This window comes from Dermochelys coriacea, chromosome 2 (assembly GCF_009764565.3).
Source record: "Dermochelys coriacea isolate rDerCor1 chromosome 2, rDerCor1.pri.v4, whole genome shotgun sequence".
NCBI classification, from domain to species: Eukaryota; Metazoa; Chordata; order Testudines; family Dermochelyidae; genus Dermochelys; species Dermochelys coriacea.
Window position 1 is genome coordinate 84819003 of NC_050069.1, and position 19558 is coordinate 84838560.

A 19558-nucleotide genomic window follows, 5' to 3' on the forward strand; every position below is an offset into this window, starting at 1 on the left:
ACCACTGACTTCCTGAGGAAACTACAGTCCATTGGTGATCTTCCTAAAAACACCATCCTAGCCACTATGGATGTAGAAGCTCTCTACACCAACATTCCACACAAAGATGGGCTACAAGCCGTCAGGAACAGTATCCCCGATACTGTCACGACTAACCTGGTGGCTGAACTTTGTGACTTTGTCCTCACCCATAACTATTTCACATTTGGTGACAATGTATACCTTCAAATCAGCGGCACTGCGATGGGTACCCGCATGGCCCCACAGTATGCCAACATTTTTATGGCTGACTTAGAACAACGCTTCCTCAGCTCTTGTCCCCTAATGCCCCTACTCTACTTGCGCTACATTGATGACATCTTCATCATCTGGACCCATGGAAAAGAAGCTCTTGAGGAATTCCACCATGATTTCAACAATTTCCATCCCACCATCAACCTCAGCCTGGACCAGTCCACACAAGAGATCCACTTCCTGGACACTACGGTGCTAATAAGCGATGGTCACATAAACACCACCCTATATCGGAAACCTACTGACCGCTATTCCTACCTACATGCCTCTAGCTTTCATCCAGATCATACCACTCGATCCGTTGTCTACAGCCAAGCGCTACGATATAACCGCATTTGCTCCAACCCCTCAGACAGAGACAAACACCTACAAGATCTCTATCATGCATTCCTACAACTACAATACCCACCTGCTGAAGTGAAGAAACAGATTGACAGAGCCAGAAGAGTACCCAGAAGTCACCTACTACAGGACAGGCCCAACAAAGAAAACAACAGAACGCCACTAGCCATCACCTTCAGCCCCCAACTAAAACCTCTCCAACGCATCATCAAGGATCTACAACCTATCCTGAAGGACGACCCATCACTCTCACAGATCTTGGGAGACAGACCAGTTCTTGCTTACAGACAGCCCCCCAATCTGAAGCAAATACTCACCAGCAACCACACACCACACAACAGAACCACTAACCCAGGAACCTACCCTTGCAACAAAGCCCGTTGCCAACTCTGTCCACATATCTATTCAGGGGATACCATCATAGGGCCTAATCACATCAGCCACACTATCAGAGGCTCGTTCACCTGCGCATCTACCAATGTGATATATGTCATCATGTGCCAGCAATGCCCCTCTGCCATGTACATTGGCCAAACTGGACAGTCTCTACGTAAAAGAATGAATGGACACAAATCAGACGTCAAGAATTATAACATTCAAAAACCAGTTGGAGAACACTTCAATCTCTCTGGTCACTCGATCACAGACCTAAGAGTGGCTATACTTCAACAAAAAAGCTTCAAAAACAGACTCCAACGAGAGACTGCTGAGTTGGAAATAATTTGCAAACTGGATACATTTAACTTAGGCTTGAATAGAGACTGGGAATGGATGAGTCATTACACAAAGTAAAACTATTCCCCCATGGTATTTCTCCCCTCACCCCACCCCCCACTGTTCCTCTGATATTCTTGTTAACTGCTGGAATTAGCCTACCTTGCTTGTCACCATGAAAGGTTTTCCTCCTTTCCCCCCCCTGCTGCTGGTGATGGCTTATCTTAAGTGATCACTCTCCTTACAGTGTGTATGATAAACCCATTGTTTCGTGTTCTCTGTGTGTGTGTATATAAATCTCTCCTCTGTTTTTTCCACCAAATGCATCCGATGAAGTGAGCTGTAGCTCACGAAAGCTTATGCTCTAATAAATTTGTTAATCTCTAAGGTGCCACAAGTACTCCTTTTCTTTTTTCTTTTTGCGAATACAGACTAACATGGCTGCTACTCTGAAATTTGACGTGGATGTAACCTTAAAATAGATGCAGCCAATAGACTAACCTTGAGCATCTCCAGTTGTTTTAATCTCTGTCAGTTGGAAAATGTCCTGTCAGCTCTTGTGTCATAGAATCAGAAGTGGCTATGGCCAGCCAAGGTATAATGCTCTTACTTAAGACTAGGCTGGCCTAGTCTGAAGTGAGGGCTCCCTTTCTCTTCCCATCCCTATTTTCTCAAGATCTCAGTTCAAGCGAACAGTGTTTTTTCAGAACTGCTTCTTCCTAAGTATTTTGTCAGGGATGCAGTAGCAAATTTAGGGCATAATCTTGCTGCATAGGAGAAAGAAAGTAGAAGACAGAAGAGCAGTCATATTTTTAATAGCCATTTCATTTCCTAACTATTAAAAATACTGTATTTATACATTTAAGAATATTAGGAATATTTCCTAAATACTAGCTACACTCTTAAAGGGATATAGCACCCGGTGTGATCTGCATGCACCCTGGCGAACTCCTGCTGGTATGATTTAGGACCACATCACCCATATATGGGGATGTGATTAAAGACAAAATAGAGCCCATAATTAGTACTGGAAAAGAATAATGACCACCACCCATTAGAGATTTGAAAGGGACTTCAAATAAAGGAGGTGAGTGTGGATCAATAGCCAGTACTCTCTCAGTACCCTGAGACACTGTCTGAATGATTTTACTTACAAAGACCATAATAAAAATGTTTGTTCTAGGAACAAACAGGATGAATCAGAAGACATGAACTCTGGATATGAATGAAAAGCCTGTTTGTGTCTAGTTCAATTGGAGATATTGTTTAGGAACAGTTCATCCATGTGAAACTATGACCCTGTAATACTGCCAAGGTCTGAGGGCTTTGGTGAGTAAGCTCTGGTTCTGCATGCTAATATTGCATAGTCAAGCAATCTTATCTGCTTCATTTTCTCCAGGGAACATGTGCAAGCTGTAATGTGTAACACAGTTATTATGGGCCAGCTTCTCCCATAATTTCTAATTATGTTTCTAATCGTTCTGGGTGCTTGAAAGAGGGAAAATTTAGAATTCTGAATTTCTGGGTGGCCCCTCTTCCTATAATGGGCCGAGCCAAAGCCCTAGAATTGGATATCCCTGAATTATGGGGAAGTTTGTATTCAGATTCAGATCCCTAATCTGTGTCTTGGGCCCATCTCCAGAGCCTTCTTCAGAGCTGCTCACCACATTTTAAAAGGGAGATTTTGGCTATTTTCTTGGAGTGCTACTTATTTTTTGACAAGAATACAAAAATGGATGGAGGGGAAGAATTGAAAGTTCTGTGAATGAGCTGTCAGTATGGATTGGGGAAAGAGCATAGGAACAATAGAGCTCTAAATCATGCTTTCTGCAACTGCACAAAAATCAGTCACCAACATGCCCTGTAATGCCAGTGATTGTTAAAAGGCCCAGCACAGAAAGTGGTGCCTTTGGACTACAGTACTAGATATTAACTGATTCATTGTAATTTATCTTGGCAGACATTCTCAGATCTGAAGTGACCTGTGTTTTCTAGAAAATTTGGAAGGTGCCAACTTTTTTACATGGATGTAGAAGATATTTACTGAGGAAATCTTGGTTAGATGGCATTTATTGATAGTCACAAACTGTTCAATCAATTTGGTCTTTATAATCCTGTTCTGACCACAGTGGCTATTGTGACCATGTTTCTTGGTAACAGAAATAAAAGTAAATGTTGCATTCTAGAACTATTTGCCCAATAAGCTATTTAACATTATACAAATCTAATAAGTGATATAACACATTAAAGAAATGCTGAAATGCTGTATCATTTTCTGAAATATTGGACACCTATTCATGAAGGGAACACTATGAAAATATGTTCTATTGGGGACTCAGGGATGGCTTCTTTAGCCTTTCCATCTCAGTTCTCTCACAAAGCAACTTGTCCATTTTTGACATGGTAATTGGTAAAGTTGTCACTGCAGCTGCCTTTTATTGTCAACAAATGCGAGTCCCAGTGACCTGTAGCTTTAATTCTTCATTATTCTAGTCTCAGAAGGAAAAAAATTGCTCTGCTTTCAGCTATAACTCTCTCCCACACCAGAAAGGGAAAGTAAAATGTGCATTTTAGGATCTGCAATGTGGTTGTGACTCTGCTGCTTCTTCCTTCAAAAATGGCATAATCAATTTAGGGATTGTATGAAACACATACGCTTGAATGTGGCAGGTTCTGGAACATAGAATCATAGAATCATAGAATATCAGGGTTGGAAGGGACCCCAGAAGGTCATCTAGTCCAACCCCCTGCTCAAAGCAGGACCAAGTCCCAGTTAAATCATCCCAGCTAGGGCTTTGTCAAGCCTGACCTTAAAAACCTCTAAGGAAGGAGATTCTACCACCTCCCTAGGTAACGCATTCCAGTGTTTCACCACCCTCTTAGTGAAAAAGTTTTTCCTAATATCCAATCTAAACCTCCCCCATTGCAACTTGAGACCATTACTCCTCGTTCTGTCATCTGCTACCATTGAGAACAGTCTAGAGCCATCCTCTTTGAAACCCCCTTTCAGGTAGTTGAAAGCAGCTATCAAATCCCCCCTCATTCTTCTCTTCTGCAGACTAAACAATCCCAGCTCCCTCAGCCTCTCCTCATAAGTCATGTGCTCTAGACCCCTAATCATTTTCGTTGCCCTTCGTTGTACTCTTTCCAATTTATCCACATCCTTCCTGTAGTGTGGGGCCCAAAACTGGACACAGTACTCCAGATGAGGCCTCACCAGTGTCGAATAGAGGGGAACGATCACGTCCCTCGATCTGCTCGCTATGCCCCTACTTATACAACCCAAAATGCCATTGGCCTTCTTGGCAACAAGGGCACACTGCTGACTCATATCCAGCTTCTCGTCCACTGTCACCCCTAGGTCCTTTTCCGCAGAACTGCTGCCGAGCCATTCGGTCCCTAGTCTGTAGCGGTGCATTGGATTCTTCCATCCTAAGTGCAGGACCCTGCATTTATCCTTAACACATCTCGACCCAGCCCAACTCTCATGGAGAAAAGCTCAAACAGATGATTGTTTTTAAAAATATATAGTTTCCAAGATTTGTTGCAGACATGACATCATTTTTTCACCTTGCTCATCCAACAAAGAAGATGAGAAGAAAGAAGAAAAAAGAGGAAACAAAGAAAAAAAATCTCTAGAATGCGGACATATATGGACCCTCTTATGGACACAATTATGCTTCATTACCTCTGATGGCTGTTAACTGCTTATATGCCAGAGTAATATTGTGGATGTCTTAGATTAACAGGTCATTTGCTGCATTTCCCAAGGATGCCTAAAATGCTGTAAAGAAAAGGATTAAGGGCTGTGTCTTTCAACTAATCTGTACAGTGCCTGGGAAAACTGAACAAAAGAAGAAAATCCCTTTGAATTCTCGTTTGGTTTCAATGTTGGGATTCTATGCCAAGTCCCGGTGGCTTGAATCTAAGAGTATTTTGGTTCATCAATACTACTTTCATATGGAAGCTGAGCCAACTTCTTTTCACAATTACTCTTGTGGATCCCCACAGAAGTGAATAGTACTGCTCCAATGTATCCGAGAGCAAAATTTGGCCTGTCAACTATTGCCTGTCAGTGTTGTCTGACTGCTTTGTAAAACTTCTAGGAAAAGCACAAGCTGAAAGGGATTCCGTTTTGCTAAATCAAACTACCCCACACACTCTGTGTGGCCTGAAAAAACTAGCCGGTTTCAACAACTGGTAGTTGTTTATTTTGAGAGAAGATGAATGCTGGATTTTTTGCATTGTCTGCCTCTAAAAAAAATATAAATATTTGCTTTCTTTGATTTAGACTTTTAAAAAATATGTGCTTACATTTATTTAACTGGACTGGATTTGTTTATCAGCCATTACTGACTGAAATTCTGTTTTCTTACAAGACTATTATGCTAGATAGGTCAATAGCTGATGGGGTAACTTACGCAACAGGTTAAGTTAGTTTTTGGATGTGCATGCACATCCCATTAACTTCCAATTCAAGCCAATGCACATGCACTCAAATTGGCAGGATTTGTCCCTAAATCTGCATTTGTGTGATCAAAGAAGCAGTTATGGACTCTGAAGTGAACACATCATTGAGGGAGCATTTGTAATGTGGATTTTGAAGACATTTAATCTGAATATCACTATTAAAAATAAAGTGTGGGTATTTTAAGTTTGCTCCCTCTAAAACTCTTCAAATTTATCCTTAGTGTAACTCCACCATGTAAATCAATGGAGTTATTTGCTCACAACTGATAGTGTCCTTGGTGCTGTACAGAATACGGAAGAGACGTGATCCTTGTCCCACAAGTGGTTTACCATTTAAGGCTCTAATCCTGCAACCAGATACATACTTCCCACTGGAAGCAGTCACAGGAGTAAGCATTGAACCCAGCAGGCAGTGTTTGAAGGATCAGGCTTCTGTAGTGCACAGAGATACACCAAACAAAAGTCATAAGACTGTAGAGGGAATTTGCTTTCTTCACATGGAGTTTCTTTCTTATGTTAAATTCTGATCTCCATTACACCAGTGTAAATCCAGAAGATTGCCACTAATTTCACTGAAGTTACTCCAGATTTACATTGGTGTAGATGAGAGCAGAATTTGACTCATTTAAGATATTACTTGTCAATATAAACTTTAAAAGCCCTCTTCAGTAGCCTTGGTATCCTATTTTAAGGCGTTTCTTAGGTTTTTGCTCAGCAGGGTCAGTTTCAGAACAAAAATAATGTTCAAAATTGTTTCATATTTTCTTACAGCCAAATCCAATAGTTCTTATTCACTCCCTGTCCAAGCAAAACTCCCACTGATGTCAGCTGGAGTTTTGCCTGAATCAAAAGCAAGCATGGTAGGATCTGGCGCTCCAAGAGCAAGGGAATCAAACACTAATGAGATCATGCTGACAACCACTTCTCAGGAGAGGAAGATATTGACATGACTTATTTGAGGAATTTGTATAAAAGGGGTGAGGTCATCATAATTTGTTTTTAAAAGTTAAATAAATGCAAAATTGAGTCTCAGATTGCTCACTGTGCCCATTTGTGATGTCTCCTTTACACTAAGGTTTCAAAAGTCTCTTCCTTTATCACACACCTGCTGTACTTGAGAAAAATACCCATAAGTAGGAACTATCTGTGGTAAACAAGATGTAGACAATAAACAGAGCATTTAGAATGCTCTATAATTAACGACATTAATTAACTACACGTCTTTGTTACCATTTTCTTTTCTAAGAACTGCTTCTCTGAGGGTACTGAGAGACCACTACATAATGTGATCAAGAGCTGTGCAAACGTCGTCCTCCTACCACTCTACCAATAAACCTCAATCCTGACCTGCAGCTTCCCTGCTACTCCAATCCTGGGCCTCTCTTTGGCAGAAATGGTAACTTTGCCAGTCTAAGGGGTAGTTGTAGGATGTGGAGAAATTAAGACAAGGCTGGGAGCAATAAGCTCTTTCTTACCAGACTCTGAATACTAATATGAGGAGGTAAAAATTGTGTAGGTCACAAGGATGCATTAACTCACTAGTCAATTAATTTCAATCCTATTCATGCTTTGGAATTACCTGTCTTTTCTTTTTCTTTGCAGTGAGTATGAGCCTTCTTAGATCTACTGGGAGCTCTGGGGGTTTCTTTGGCACTTTTCTAACAACAGTAGTCACACATCTAAATCCTCCTGTATGGAGCTGAAAATGCACAAGGACATAGATATTACACACCACTTCTGTCTGGTATTCTTCATGCCTGTGGAGTCTGAATTCCACATCAGATGAGAAACAAATTTATCCACCAGAGAGTTAAAGCTCTGGACAATGTGGGACTAAAAATGTTTCATAAGTGTTTCCAGTAGAAATTTCCATATTGTTAATTTCCATCTTGTTTCAATATGGAAACTATACCAGCTGTATATTTCCTGCTGTCTTATGAATAAACTCTCATACTTTTAACTCTCACCAAGTTTTATTGTTTCTTTCTTAAAACATCCCTAAAATGAGCTTTCTCTTTACATCCCTTCTACTAAAGTCCTGGTCATCTCTTATCTCAAATACCAAAACCTCCTCATCACTCTTCATCTCTCCTCTGACCTTTCCAATGTAGCTGAAGTATTGCAGCTAAGATCATCTTTCCTGCCCACTGTTCTCACTACATCACTTTTCTCAAGGGCCTTCACTGGTTTCCCCATTCCTCTGCATTAAACTAAGCTGCTCACCCTGATCTTCATAGCTCTTCATTATTACACCTATACATTTGATCTCTTTTCTACCTCCATATGTTCTTCCCTTTCTTCTCTCCTAACTGCTCCCTTTTTCTCCTCCTACCTGTGACTTTGTACCTCCTTTCACTGAGAGCCTGATCCAAATCCCACTGAAATCCATAGGAGCTGGATCAGCACTAAGGGCTAAATCCACAAAGGGATTTAGGCTTTGCAGAGGTCAGTGATACAATGCCTAGCTTCTTAAGCACCCCCCACCCAGCAGAAGCCTCAGACCCAAGTTAAGTATCCAGACTCCCTGTAAAATGCATGGGGAGAGTTAGATGCCTAAGAATAGGATTTATTGAAGCCAGCTCACAGAGCAACCTAAAATAGCCAATAGGAAATACCAAGAAGAGGGGCAGGGCCTAAGCCTAGTCCCTCATAGATGGGTAGGCACCTAATTCTGGACCGGGCAATGCGGCTATCTCTGATCAGGATTCACAGCTGTGAACCCTTTCCTGGAGTTAGGCACCTAAGCCTGGTCAGCCCTTTCTCATGAGAAATCAGAGGGAAGGGAAAAAAAAACCCCTCTACCCCATTCTTGTCAATAGCCCAACGATTAGGGAATACAAGTGGGAGCAGGGAGACCTGTTTTCAAATCCCTGCTTTGAAACCTAGATTTGAACATGAATCTCTCATGTCCCAAGTGTGTGCCCTAGCCACCAGGCTGGAGTTTCATTCTCTCTCTGTGGCCCAATTCACAGTTGATTATTGTTACAGCATGGAACAGCTTCAACAGCACAGACCGAGAGAGCTCTGCCCCAGCATAGCCGGTAGTCTGGGGATTAGGGCACTCTCCTATGAGGGGAAGACGCAAGTTCAAGTCTCTACTCCAAATCAGGCAGAGTAGGGATTTGAAAATAGGTCTCCGGAGTGAGGGCTGTAATCCCATGACTATTGGGTACATGCCTACCCATCCGCAGCCTTGAAAATTCATGATCTGGCTGTCCCCAGCTACCTTTCTGTGGTAGGAGTGCTCTGTAAAAGCAGCACATATATAGGTGGGTGAATGCCTAGTTTGTGAATCCTGACAGGGCTCAGGGGTGAGCTAGAATGGCTGAGCAGCCCACCAGCATCAGGACTGAAGTGGTTTTGCACATGATCATCAATGGAAATGTAAGCACCTAGTGGACTTTGCTTGCAGAAACTTAAGTTCCCGGGGAATTTAGACACGTACAGGGTTGTGTGACAATTGAGGGGAGGGAAGGGTTTGAGGATCTCAGTGATGCCTAAATATTAGATTTCAGTGCCCAAAATGGCAGTTAGGCACCTAAATCCCTTTGAGGATTTAGCTCTAAACCCCCTTGGCTTGGAGTAGCTTCTCATTTCTTATGCACCAACCACTCTCCCTCATCTCCTTTAAACTCCACTGCGATGCTCTGTACCCCTTAGCAACATCCTGGAACTCCATATTCACCACTAACATATGTAAGATATCATATGAAAAATCATGATCTGCTGAAACCCATTGTTCTGTCCAAACATGTATATTGTTAATGTGTATCAAGTTATGAGATTTTGCTGTATGCTCGTTACTGAAATATGTTGTAAGTTTGCTAATGGCATACAAAGAAAGCAAATCACTCACAGGAGGGTATTCGAGGACAGTGTGTACTCAACGACCATTAACAAGCAGGGAAGTTATAATCCAGGGTTTTACAATTCAAGGATAGTTGCGCAAGCACCACACAATGGGGACTACTTGACCCCATTGCACAAGACCACACCAGAGGGATTGCTCAACCTAGTGACTCAGGGAAGCCCTCCAGGACATGCCGAGACAAGTTTCTGCTAGACACAAGGACTAAGGATATAAAAGAGGGAACAGTGGCAGCATGTTTGCCCTCACCCCCCCCCACAATTTATCACCTGGAAACATGACTAGAGGACAAAGATTGAATGGGGGAAGTTGGTCCCGGGGTGGAGGAGAGTTCCAGCCTCCTGTACTGAAGTCCGTTTTGTTCAATATCTTCATAAATGGTCTGGAGGATGGTGTGGATTGCACTCTCAGCAAATTTGCGGATGATACTAAACTGGGAGGAGTGGTAGATACGCTGGAGGGGAGGGATAGGATACAGAAGGACCTAGACAAATTGGAGGATTGGGCCAAAAGAAATCTAATGAGGTTCAATAAGGATAAGTGCAGGGTCCTGCACTTAGGATGGAAGAATCCAATGCACCGCTACAGACTAGGGACCGAATGGCTCGGCAGCAGTTCTGCGGAAAAGGACCTAGGGGTGACAGTGGACGAGAAGCTGGATATGAGTCAGCAGTGTGCCCTTGTTGCCAAGAAGGCCAATGGCATTTTGGGATGTATAAGTAGGGGCATAGCGAGCAGATCGAGGGACGTGATCGTTCCCCTCTATTCGACACTGGTGAGGCCTCATCTGGAGTACTGTGTCCAGTTTTGGGCCCCACACTACAGGAAGGATGTGGATAAATTGGAAAGAGTACAACGAAGGGCAACGAAAATGATTAGGGGTCTAGAGCACATGACTTATGAGGAGAGGCTGAGGGAGCTGGGATTGTTTAGTCTGCAGAAGAGAAGAATGAGGGGGATTTGATAGCTGCTTTCAACTACCTGAAAGGGGGTTTCAAAGAGGATGGCTCTAGACTGTTCTCAATGGTAGCAGATGACAGAACGAGGAGTAATGGTCTCAAGTTGCAATGGGGGAGGTTTAGATTGGATATTAGGAAAAACTTTTTCACTAAGAGGGTGGTGAAACACTGGAATGCGTTACCTAGGGAGGTGGTAGAATCTCCTTCCTTAGAGGTTTTTAAGGTCAGGCTTGACAAAGCCCTGGCTGGGATGATTTAACTGGGACTTGGTCCTGCTTTGAGCAGGGGGTTGGACTAGATGACCTTCTGGGGTCCCTTCCAACCCTGATATTCTATGATTCTATGATTCTAAGTCACTATCTGTCAGGGTGAGACACTGCTTGAGTCAAATCCTGTTTAGTTTATATAACTTAAACTGCAAATTTATTTTATGTCTTAGGTAACCAACTTTGATCTCTATGCTCACTTAAAATCCATCTTTCCATAGTTAATAATAATAATAATAATAGTTCCGTAGTTTATATTTTACCTAAAACAGTAAGTATTTTGCTTGAAGTGCTCAGGAACAAAAACTGGTGCATGTCCTCTCTACACTGAGGGAAGGGTGGACGAGGTTATAAATGTACAATGGTCAGGCTTCTGACCAGGGCAGGATAGTACAGCTCAGAGGATCAAAGTTGGGGAGCTGTGGGGAATTGGCTGGAGTCCCTCTATTGTTAGTTCATGAGTGGCTGGGAGAAGCATTCATGTAACTCAGCTGGGTGTGTCCCTGCCTGTGGATGTCTGTGTGAAAGCAGTATTTACCAGAGATTTGCAGCTTGTCACAACATCACAGGGTGAGAGGGAGCCCAGGTTAGCAGGACAGAGGTCTCAGCAGTACCCCAGTTCCAGGTAGCACCTAGAGACACCCGTCACACCTTCCTCCAAATTCACTTTCTTCTGGGCTGCCTTCCAGCTCCAGTGGTCATCCACCACATGGTGTCTGCCTACACACTAACTTTTCATTGAGTTGTATAATGTATTGTATCCATTCATGGCTTTAGACTGAAAGCTTTTCTCTGCTACTTGTTTTGTGCCATTTGTACAGTGCCATGTACACCTACAGCACTATATCAATGTAATGCCATGCCTACGCCAATTGCAAACTTGACAACCCAGGCTCTTGAAGCACGTTGAACCACATTTTCAAATGCAACATACAAAATGGAAGAGAATAGAAGAGAAGTTAATCCAGCCATTTCCACAAAACATTGAGAGGAAGTTTGCTTCTCTCAAGTGAGGACGCCGGTGTTATTGTCAACTAAGGATTCAGGTAAAGAACCAGATGCTCCACTGAGCCAAGAGTATATAAAACAACATTTATGAACTTGGCATTTCAGGGCTATAGTTGTTAAACAAACTTTTGTGACAGCCCCAGAACTGATTTGGTTGTTGGAAGAGCCAGCAATAGCAAGACACTGTATAGAAAGCCAGTATTCAAACCATAAATACTTTTCAAATGCCTATTTAGTCTGGAACTAGGTGCCTGGGGGAAAATGGATGGGACTGTACAATGTAAAACAAGTGATTCTTCAACAGGTTTCATCCTGGTCTGTATGTCTAGAACATGACATCAGTGCTGATGGAGTGTGCAGTGCTGAAAAGGACAGGTCAGTTCTACAGAGATATCTGGATTGCATGTAAACTGAACTCACTTGAATAATATGCATTATAATGCCTCTCAATACAAAGTCATACATACAGGAATCAAGACTATATGTCACACACATGATGTGGGACCATATTTTGGGAAGCAGTGACTCAGAAAAGGATGCAGGGGCATGGTGGAGAGCCAACTCACAGCGCAATGTGATGGCTAAGAGAGCAAATGCAATCCTTGGCTGTATAAGAAGATTATCAAGTGGGACTAAGGTGGTGGTATTACCTCTGTGTATGGCATTAATGACACCATTCCTGGAATAATGTGTCCATTCTGGTATCCATGCTTGAAAAAGGTTGAAAAATTGGAAAGGGTTCAGAAAAGAGCTACCAGAATGATCTGTGTTAGTCTGTATTCGCAAGGCACTGAATTTAGCCGTATGGAGTGGAAAAATTTGTTAGTCTCTAAGGTGCCACAAGTACTCCTTTTCTTTTTTTCAGAACGATCTGAGGTCTGGAAAACATGACTTAAAGTGAGAGGCCTCAGAAGCTTAATATGTTTAGCTTATCAAAGAGAAGGTAAGAGATGACTAGATTGCCATCTAAACCTACATGAGGAAATAATTTTGGATAGTCCAGGGATCTTTAATCTAGCAAACAAAGTCATAACAACTTCCAACGGTGGAAGCTGAATCTAAACAAACTCAGACTAGAAATAAAATGCAATTTTCTAATAGTAAGGATAATTAACTATTGGGACAACTTATCTAGGGATCTGGTGAATTCTCCATCACTTTAAGTTTTTAAATCAAGATTGGATGTTTTTCTAAAAGACATGCTATAGTTCACACAGATGTTATGGGTTTCACGTAGGAATTACTATGTGAAATTCTATGTCCTAGATTATGCAAGAGGTCAGACTAGATGATCACTGTTATCCTTTCTAGCCTTAAAATCTATAAACATACAAGTTATTTGTAAGATTCTTTAAGATACTGGAAACTATTAATTGTACCAAACGCCATAATTTTCGTTGATATGGAGGAAATATGGTCTTGTGGTTAAGTCACTAGACTGGGACTCAGGAGATGTGCCTTTTGTCCCTGGATCTCCTATGCATTTTCTGTGTGACCATCTGTGTGTGTCCAAGTTCCCCATTGATAGTGAAATGGGATAGTGTTTCCCTACCTCACAAGAGGGTCATTAATATTTCTGATGCTCTCATGTTACATCAATGAGGGCCATAAAAGTAAACAGAAATAAGAATAGGGACTAGCCTCAGAACGATAATAAAGCAACTTAGACTTCTTCCCATGCATTAGGCAACCTCTCTTCTCATCAGGGGAACAGAAAAAGCTCATATACTCCTTTTAGCCCCCAAAGAATTTTTTAAAGTGTCAGGATATACTATTTATTATTTTTAAATCAGTCAGTTAAATAAATTCAATTTGGCAACATAGCTTTTATACATCCCTCCTTCAAATCTCTCACTGAAACTTTTCTTATGCTTAACCTCCCTCCTGAGTGGTCTCCCTACACTCTCACACCTGAAACTTATTTGCATTGTTTTCATCGAATTTTAGACCTGATCTCACATTGGGATCCACAAGGGTATATCCATGCCTCCATGCAGATCCTCACTGATTGTAGGGTCAGAGCTGCTGAGGGTGAAGTCTTCATGGTGTGGCCCTTGTATTCCTATATATTTCAGAAGAGCCAGGTACATAAGTGATATCTATAAATCATAACATTTTTACTTTGAATCTAGGGCACAGGAGATGAAAGGGTGGCGCATTAACCTGATCAGCTACAAGTCCTCCTTCCACTTTAGAACAACAGGAGCTTTCAAGTCAGGAGCGTTTGATTTATTTTAGATCTACTGGGAATTCCTGTGGTTGACAAGGACACCGATATGTCTTTCTGCTTCCTATAATTTCAAAAAGCCAAACTTCTTTATTTTCATCCCACATGTATAATGTGAACAAAACCTTTCTTCTGTGATGTTCCTTGGATGGTCCAGGAGTTAGGGTTAGTGAGACTAGGATTTGGGAGTCCCAGGTTTAAATACCCTGCCTCACCTCTGACTTTGTGTGAGACATTGGGAAAGTCAATGGGCAAGTCTACTTTGTAGCTGTGAAGTATGATTCCTATCACGGATAGATAGGCTCAAGCTAGCATGCTAAAAATACCAGTGTGGATGTTCTACCATTTGCGGTGGCTTGGGCTAGCTGCCCAAGCTCAGGCCCAGGGAGCCAGGCGGGCTTGGACTTAAGCAGCTAGCTGAAGCTGCCACCAGTGCCACTCTTTTAGCACACTCAGGTCTGTCTACCTACGCTGTGAATCACATCTACCAGCTGCAGTAGAGACATACCCACTTAGGCCAAGACTTTTGAAAGGTATTTAGGCATTGCTCTGCTCAGTGTTGCAAGTTTAACCTAGCCTAATTAGGCATCTAACCTGCTTAGGAACTTTTGAAAACCCCATTAAGTGCCTGTCTGCATTTTTAAGTGTCCAAATACCTTTGAAAATCTGGCCTGCAGGCCTTGCAAAGCTGAGCAGAGCAATGACTAAAATCTGGCCTTCAGCCTCTCTATGCCTCAGTTCAATCTGTAAAATGGGGATAATAGCTTACCCAACTCACAGCAGCGTATGAGGATAAAGCCATTAACGATTGTGAGCTGCTCAGATACTACGGTAATGGGGACAATATTTGTAGGACAGATAAGATAGATGTTTTTAAAGGGCCTGATTCGCCAACCTTACTTATGACGAACAGCATTTATTCATCTGAGTAGCCCAGCTAAATCAGGTTCATAGTGTATTCTTAATTTATTATATGTCCCGTCATTGAAATATATGCAAAATATATATGAAATATATATGGTTACCAAAAGCAACTGTGTGAAAATGGCTACCTATATGATTGTGAGCTCAGAGGTAAATGGTAAGCTATAAAAAATGGTGTGGGGTATTTGAAAAGTTTTGCAGGCTTTTTAATCAGACTCATTTCTTTTTCTAAAAAAAGGCTCAGTTTAAGTCCCACAGTGTATATTACAAGCATGAAGAACAGCGATTCTAAAGAAAAACATATTGTGGGCCAAATTCTTCTCCCTCAGGCACAGGTATGTGGCTCACACTGAGCTCTGAGGGAGCCCTGTGTACATATCTGAGGGAAAGATCTTCTCCTGTGTTATGTTGCTACTTGGGCAAATTTGGGCAAATGTAGATTTCACCTGGGTAAAATGCACAAGACTCTACAGTCCACCCCTTCTAGAGGGAAGACTCATAACTAGGGATGTTATAAATCTGAACTGCAGCATGTTGGGTAAAACACAACAGCTACATGAAGCAAACAATGTAAGCATGTACCAATAAAACAGAAGAGCCCCACAAAGATGGACTGTGTGTACCCATTTGCTTGTGTACATTCTAGAAAAGTATGATAACGGGAGATTGCATATGCAAGTTTTCTGGATCAAAACAAACATGAGACCACCCTAATGTAATATACATTTTGAAATATCTCAAGTTCCTTATCTCTGCAAAAGAAGATCCACACTTTTCTTTATGATTGGGTCTCAAATGCCTCAGTCTGCATGATCTCATTGGGCCTGATTCTGCACTTTCTAACACGGCTGTAAAACAGAAGTAACTTCATTGACTTCAACAGTTACACCAGTGTAAATAGCAGCTTAAGTGGGATCAAAAATCAGGCTCCCTGAAAGTAGGCAAGAACAGTATTTATTTTACTCTCCGTCTGTGCCTCCCTCTCTTGAAAAGCAAGTTTCACATCTGCTTGTTATCAGTGGTTATCTCACAGCGTGCCTCTGAATCATTTAGAAAACTCAAAGCACATGCTTATTCCTGTGGAGGAATCAGCCATTACCATGCTATTTACAGGCCCTTTGTGACCTGAAGCACACTACATGGTGTAGAAAACCGCCAAGGTTTTCATCTCAGGGGTTCTCACTGCCGCTAGGTTTAATTACTTAGCTAGCCGCTTTCAGAGATGTCACTCTCCCAGACACTAAACATTAGCTCCTTCTTCATGAGGAGCAATGATTGGGAAAGTACGGTGCATGTTCATGCGCATTTGAGCTTGTGTGCATGCACACACATCAGAATCGGAAGGCCACTGGCTGATTATAACTGTGAATAGACAAAAACAACGAGGAGTCCTTGTGGCACTTTAGATACTAACACATTTATTTGGGCATAAGCTCTGGAACCTGTGAATAGACAGTGTGCCCCTGAATACAGAAAAATTAGGTTCTTTACTCAGAAAAGGCCATGAACATGCTTTTCTCCAGTTCTTTTATGTTTAGCTGATCCAGATGAGCTTTATGTAACACTCTAAAGCACTCTACCATCATACAGAAGGGATCCCACTTGCTCTGAGACACAAGGTATGATCTTTTGCCCACTAAGGTCAATGGCAAAGCTCCCACCGACTTCCATGGTTCAGGATCAGGATCACAGATTTGTCTATCAATTCAGAGATGACAGACAAACCTCTCACCTGTGCTTTCCTGCTCATTATTCAAAAAAATTAATGTTAATATGTTAAAAAAATCCGATCTCCCAGAAAGTCAGTATTTCAGCCTGAAACTGTTCCCAATCAAGTCAACCGGAAAACTCCCATACCTGTCTATTTCTGGAGCACAAGGAGGTCAGATTTTGGCTGCTCCTTGCTCAAAATGGGGAGGTGGAGGGTTCTTTGAGCAGAAAGCCAACATACTTATCAAATTGTGCCAAATAATCTTTTGCAGGGTTAAAACACTTTGTTAGAAAAATGCTAAAGATTTTTTATTTTTATTTTCAGAGAATATCACTATAACCAGGCATATAAGGTAGCGAACTACAGTACACTGGGTATGATGATCACTGTGGGTGCGCCAACCCTTGCATTAGGCTACTTACTGTAGTCTAGCTGTGTTCAATCCCTTGCTTTGCCACATCTTCCTGTGACAGCTTGGGCAAGTTACTTCGCCTCTTGGTGCTGCGGTTTCCCATCTGTAAAACGGAGATAATAGCACTTCCCTACCTAATGGGTCTTATGAGGATAAATATATTAAAGACTGTGAGGTGCTCAGATATTATGGTAATGGGAGCCATGCAAGTACCTATGACAGATTTATAAATCTGCCTGTGTGCCAATTATAAATGGAAATATCTACCACAGCCTTTCCACAGTATTTCTGAAGTATCTATTACCTTAGTTAGCATTAGAAAAAAGTGAATTCCACAAAAAACTAAAGAGATTCAGTAAAAAAAAATTCAACCAAATGCAGCAGATTGAAATTGAAAACATCTGAATGTTGCTGAGATTTCCATGTCTCCGTGTGGAAATATCTGTAGATGACAGCTTTAACCATACATTTTGCACACTGCTTCATATCACGCCATGGGGAGGGAGGGGAATGTTTATACATCCACTCAAAAGTGTCAGGTACTTAAACAACACAATAAGGGGAACTGTTAAAGTGGAGAAAAAGCACTCAAGGTATGGATAGGTCAAAATCCAAACGTAAACCTAACCTAAATAAGTCTGAATTCCTAAACTCCTACTACCAATCTAATATAAAACAGTATGTTTGGCTAACAAAGTTTCTGGCTTTAACTCATGAAAACCATGGAAATTCAAAGTTGAATTCGAAGCTACTTCATCCACAGTACATGCATTAAAAAAATAAAATAAAGCAGTTTTCTGTCTATTGAGTAATCTTGTATTCTGGCAATTTTTAAAAGTTTGTTCTATTTTCTATACAGACCAATAGTCTTTATAAAACATCTAGTCTATTATTTAAATGCATATTTAAAATTATAGACTCATTTATCAGAATAATATTACCAGCAATTAGGTTAGAGGTGAAAAATACATTTAGCCAATTTATTTTGTCCATCCCAGGGCAAGCTATTTCCCTCTAGCATTTACAGAGTTTTCTTTTCCAAGGATCTCTATTGTGAGATCTGAAAAGCTTGATTTTGACACTCCTCCAGTTTAACATGTGATTGGGACTACCTTGTCATCAGTAGATAGAATTTGGATCAGAGTGAACTGGCTAAGGCTCAATCCCACAAGATGATATTGGTGGGAGAGGAAAGGATCTTAAGGGAACAGAAAAGTTGGTTCCTATCCCTGTTATTGAAGGGATTTTTCCCCACCCTTTATGCAATAAGTTCACAGTTTGGAGAGGGCCTTGGACTCGCCATTATTCCTAATAACCCAGATACCTTTTTCATCTGCATCTAGCTAAGGGTTCATGACCTTTTCTGTCAGATCTTGGCCTTGACACAATAAACCAAAAATGTGGATTTTTTACTTTTAGATGAAATTATTGTTAAGCTCTTTATTTGGCGCTACTATGAAGATCACGTGGAAACTAGAGCTGCTACACACCTGCAGCTTCCTACCTGTTAAGCAGTATTTCACTACAGGCAACATGTCACAGCAGCTCTCCAGAAACTGTGATAGTTTCAACATGCAATATAGACATTGTTCTATAAAGCCCTATATTACTTGGGTCCAGGCTATCTGAGAAAGCCATGTGTCACTGTGGCAGTCGAGCTGATCAAACTAGCTATCCCTAGATTTAAGAATCTGGTGGCTGGTTGCAGGGCATTCTCTGTAAAGGACACTTGACTCCAGAGTTCACTTCCCCTGCTCATTCAGCCAAGGCCAGATCTGTTGAGCATTAGGGTACAATGTGAGGCCCATCTCTTAACCCAAGTATTTGCTTGAGGAATTGGTTCAGATGACGGGAAAGACATTGCTGTCTCTTTCATAAATGATTTTTGAAAAAGAGGCAAATACATGTTTTTACACATGCCCTGACATGCAAGGAATTAGGAAAAATCTAAAGATTTCAAATTTTCCATTATAAGCAGGTATGCTACCCTTAAAAATAGGCAATTGCATTCTAGGAGTGCATTCCCCAGTGCTCTCCTAATCAAAGTCTTCATAAGATATAGTGAGTACATCTGAATTATAACTCCTAAAAGTAAAGGCTTATAATGGAAAGACTGACATAGCCTTAATTATGTAGAGGCTCTGTTTTAATAGAAACCATCAGCCCTTGGCATAAGAACACAACCACAATTGTCTGAATTTAGGTGACTTATTTTTTATCTGGGTGCACTCCCTAATTGTAGTCATTCTGTGGCTTTGTTTGTTTGCAACAATATTTAGGAGTTTGGGGGGAAAAAATCAAATGGCGAAATATGTCATTCTTTAGCCTACTGTTTAAAGTTCACAGAAGGCTTTAGCATAAAT

The 19558-nt window shown here is 41.4% G+C and overlaps 1 protein-coding gene and 1 long non-coding RNA gene across 3 annotated transcripts in view; one reads left to right on the top strand and one right to left on the bottom strand.

The window, feature by feature from the left end:
* The window catches only part of LOC119850806, an 85440-nt gene extending 77660 nt beyond the window's left edge, over positions 1 to 7780 (top strand). For both annotated transcript variants that reach the window (XR_006278898.1, XR_006278899.1), the window contains 2 exons: positions 2534 to 2679; positions 7067 to 7780. This is a non-coding gene — a long non-coding RNA (uncharacterized LOC119850806). The remainder of the gene's footprint in view (positions 1 to 2533; positions 2680 to 7066) is intronic.
* The window catches only part of COLEC12 (collectin subfamily member 12), a 137282-nt gene that overhangs the window by 41479 nt on the left and 76245 nt on the right, over positions 1 to 19558 (bottom strand). The gene's annotated exons all lie outside the window — the stretch shown is intronic.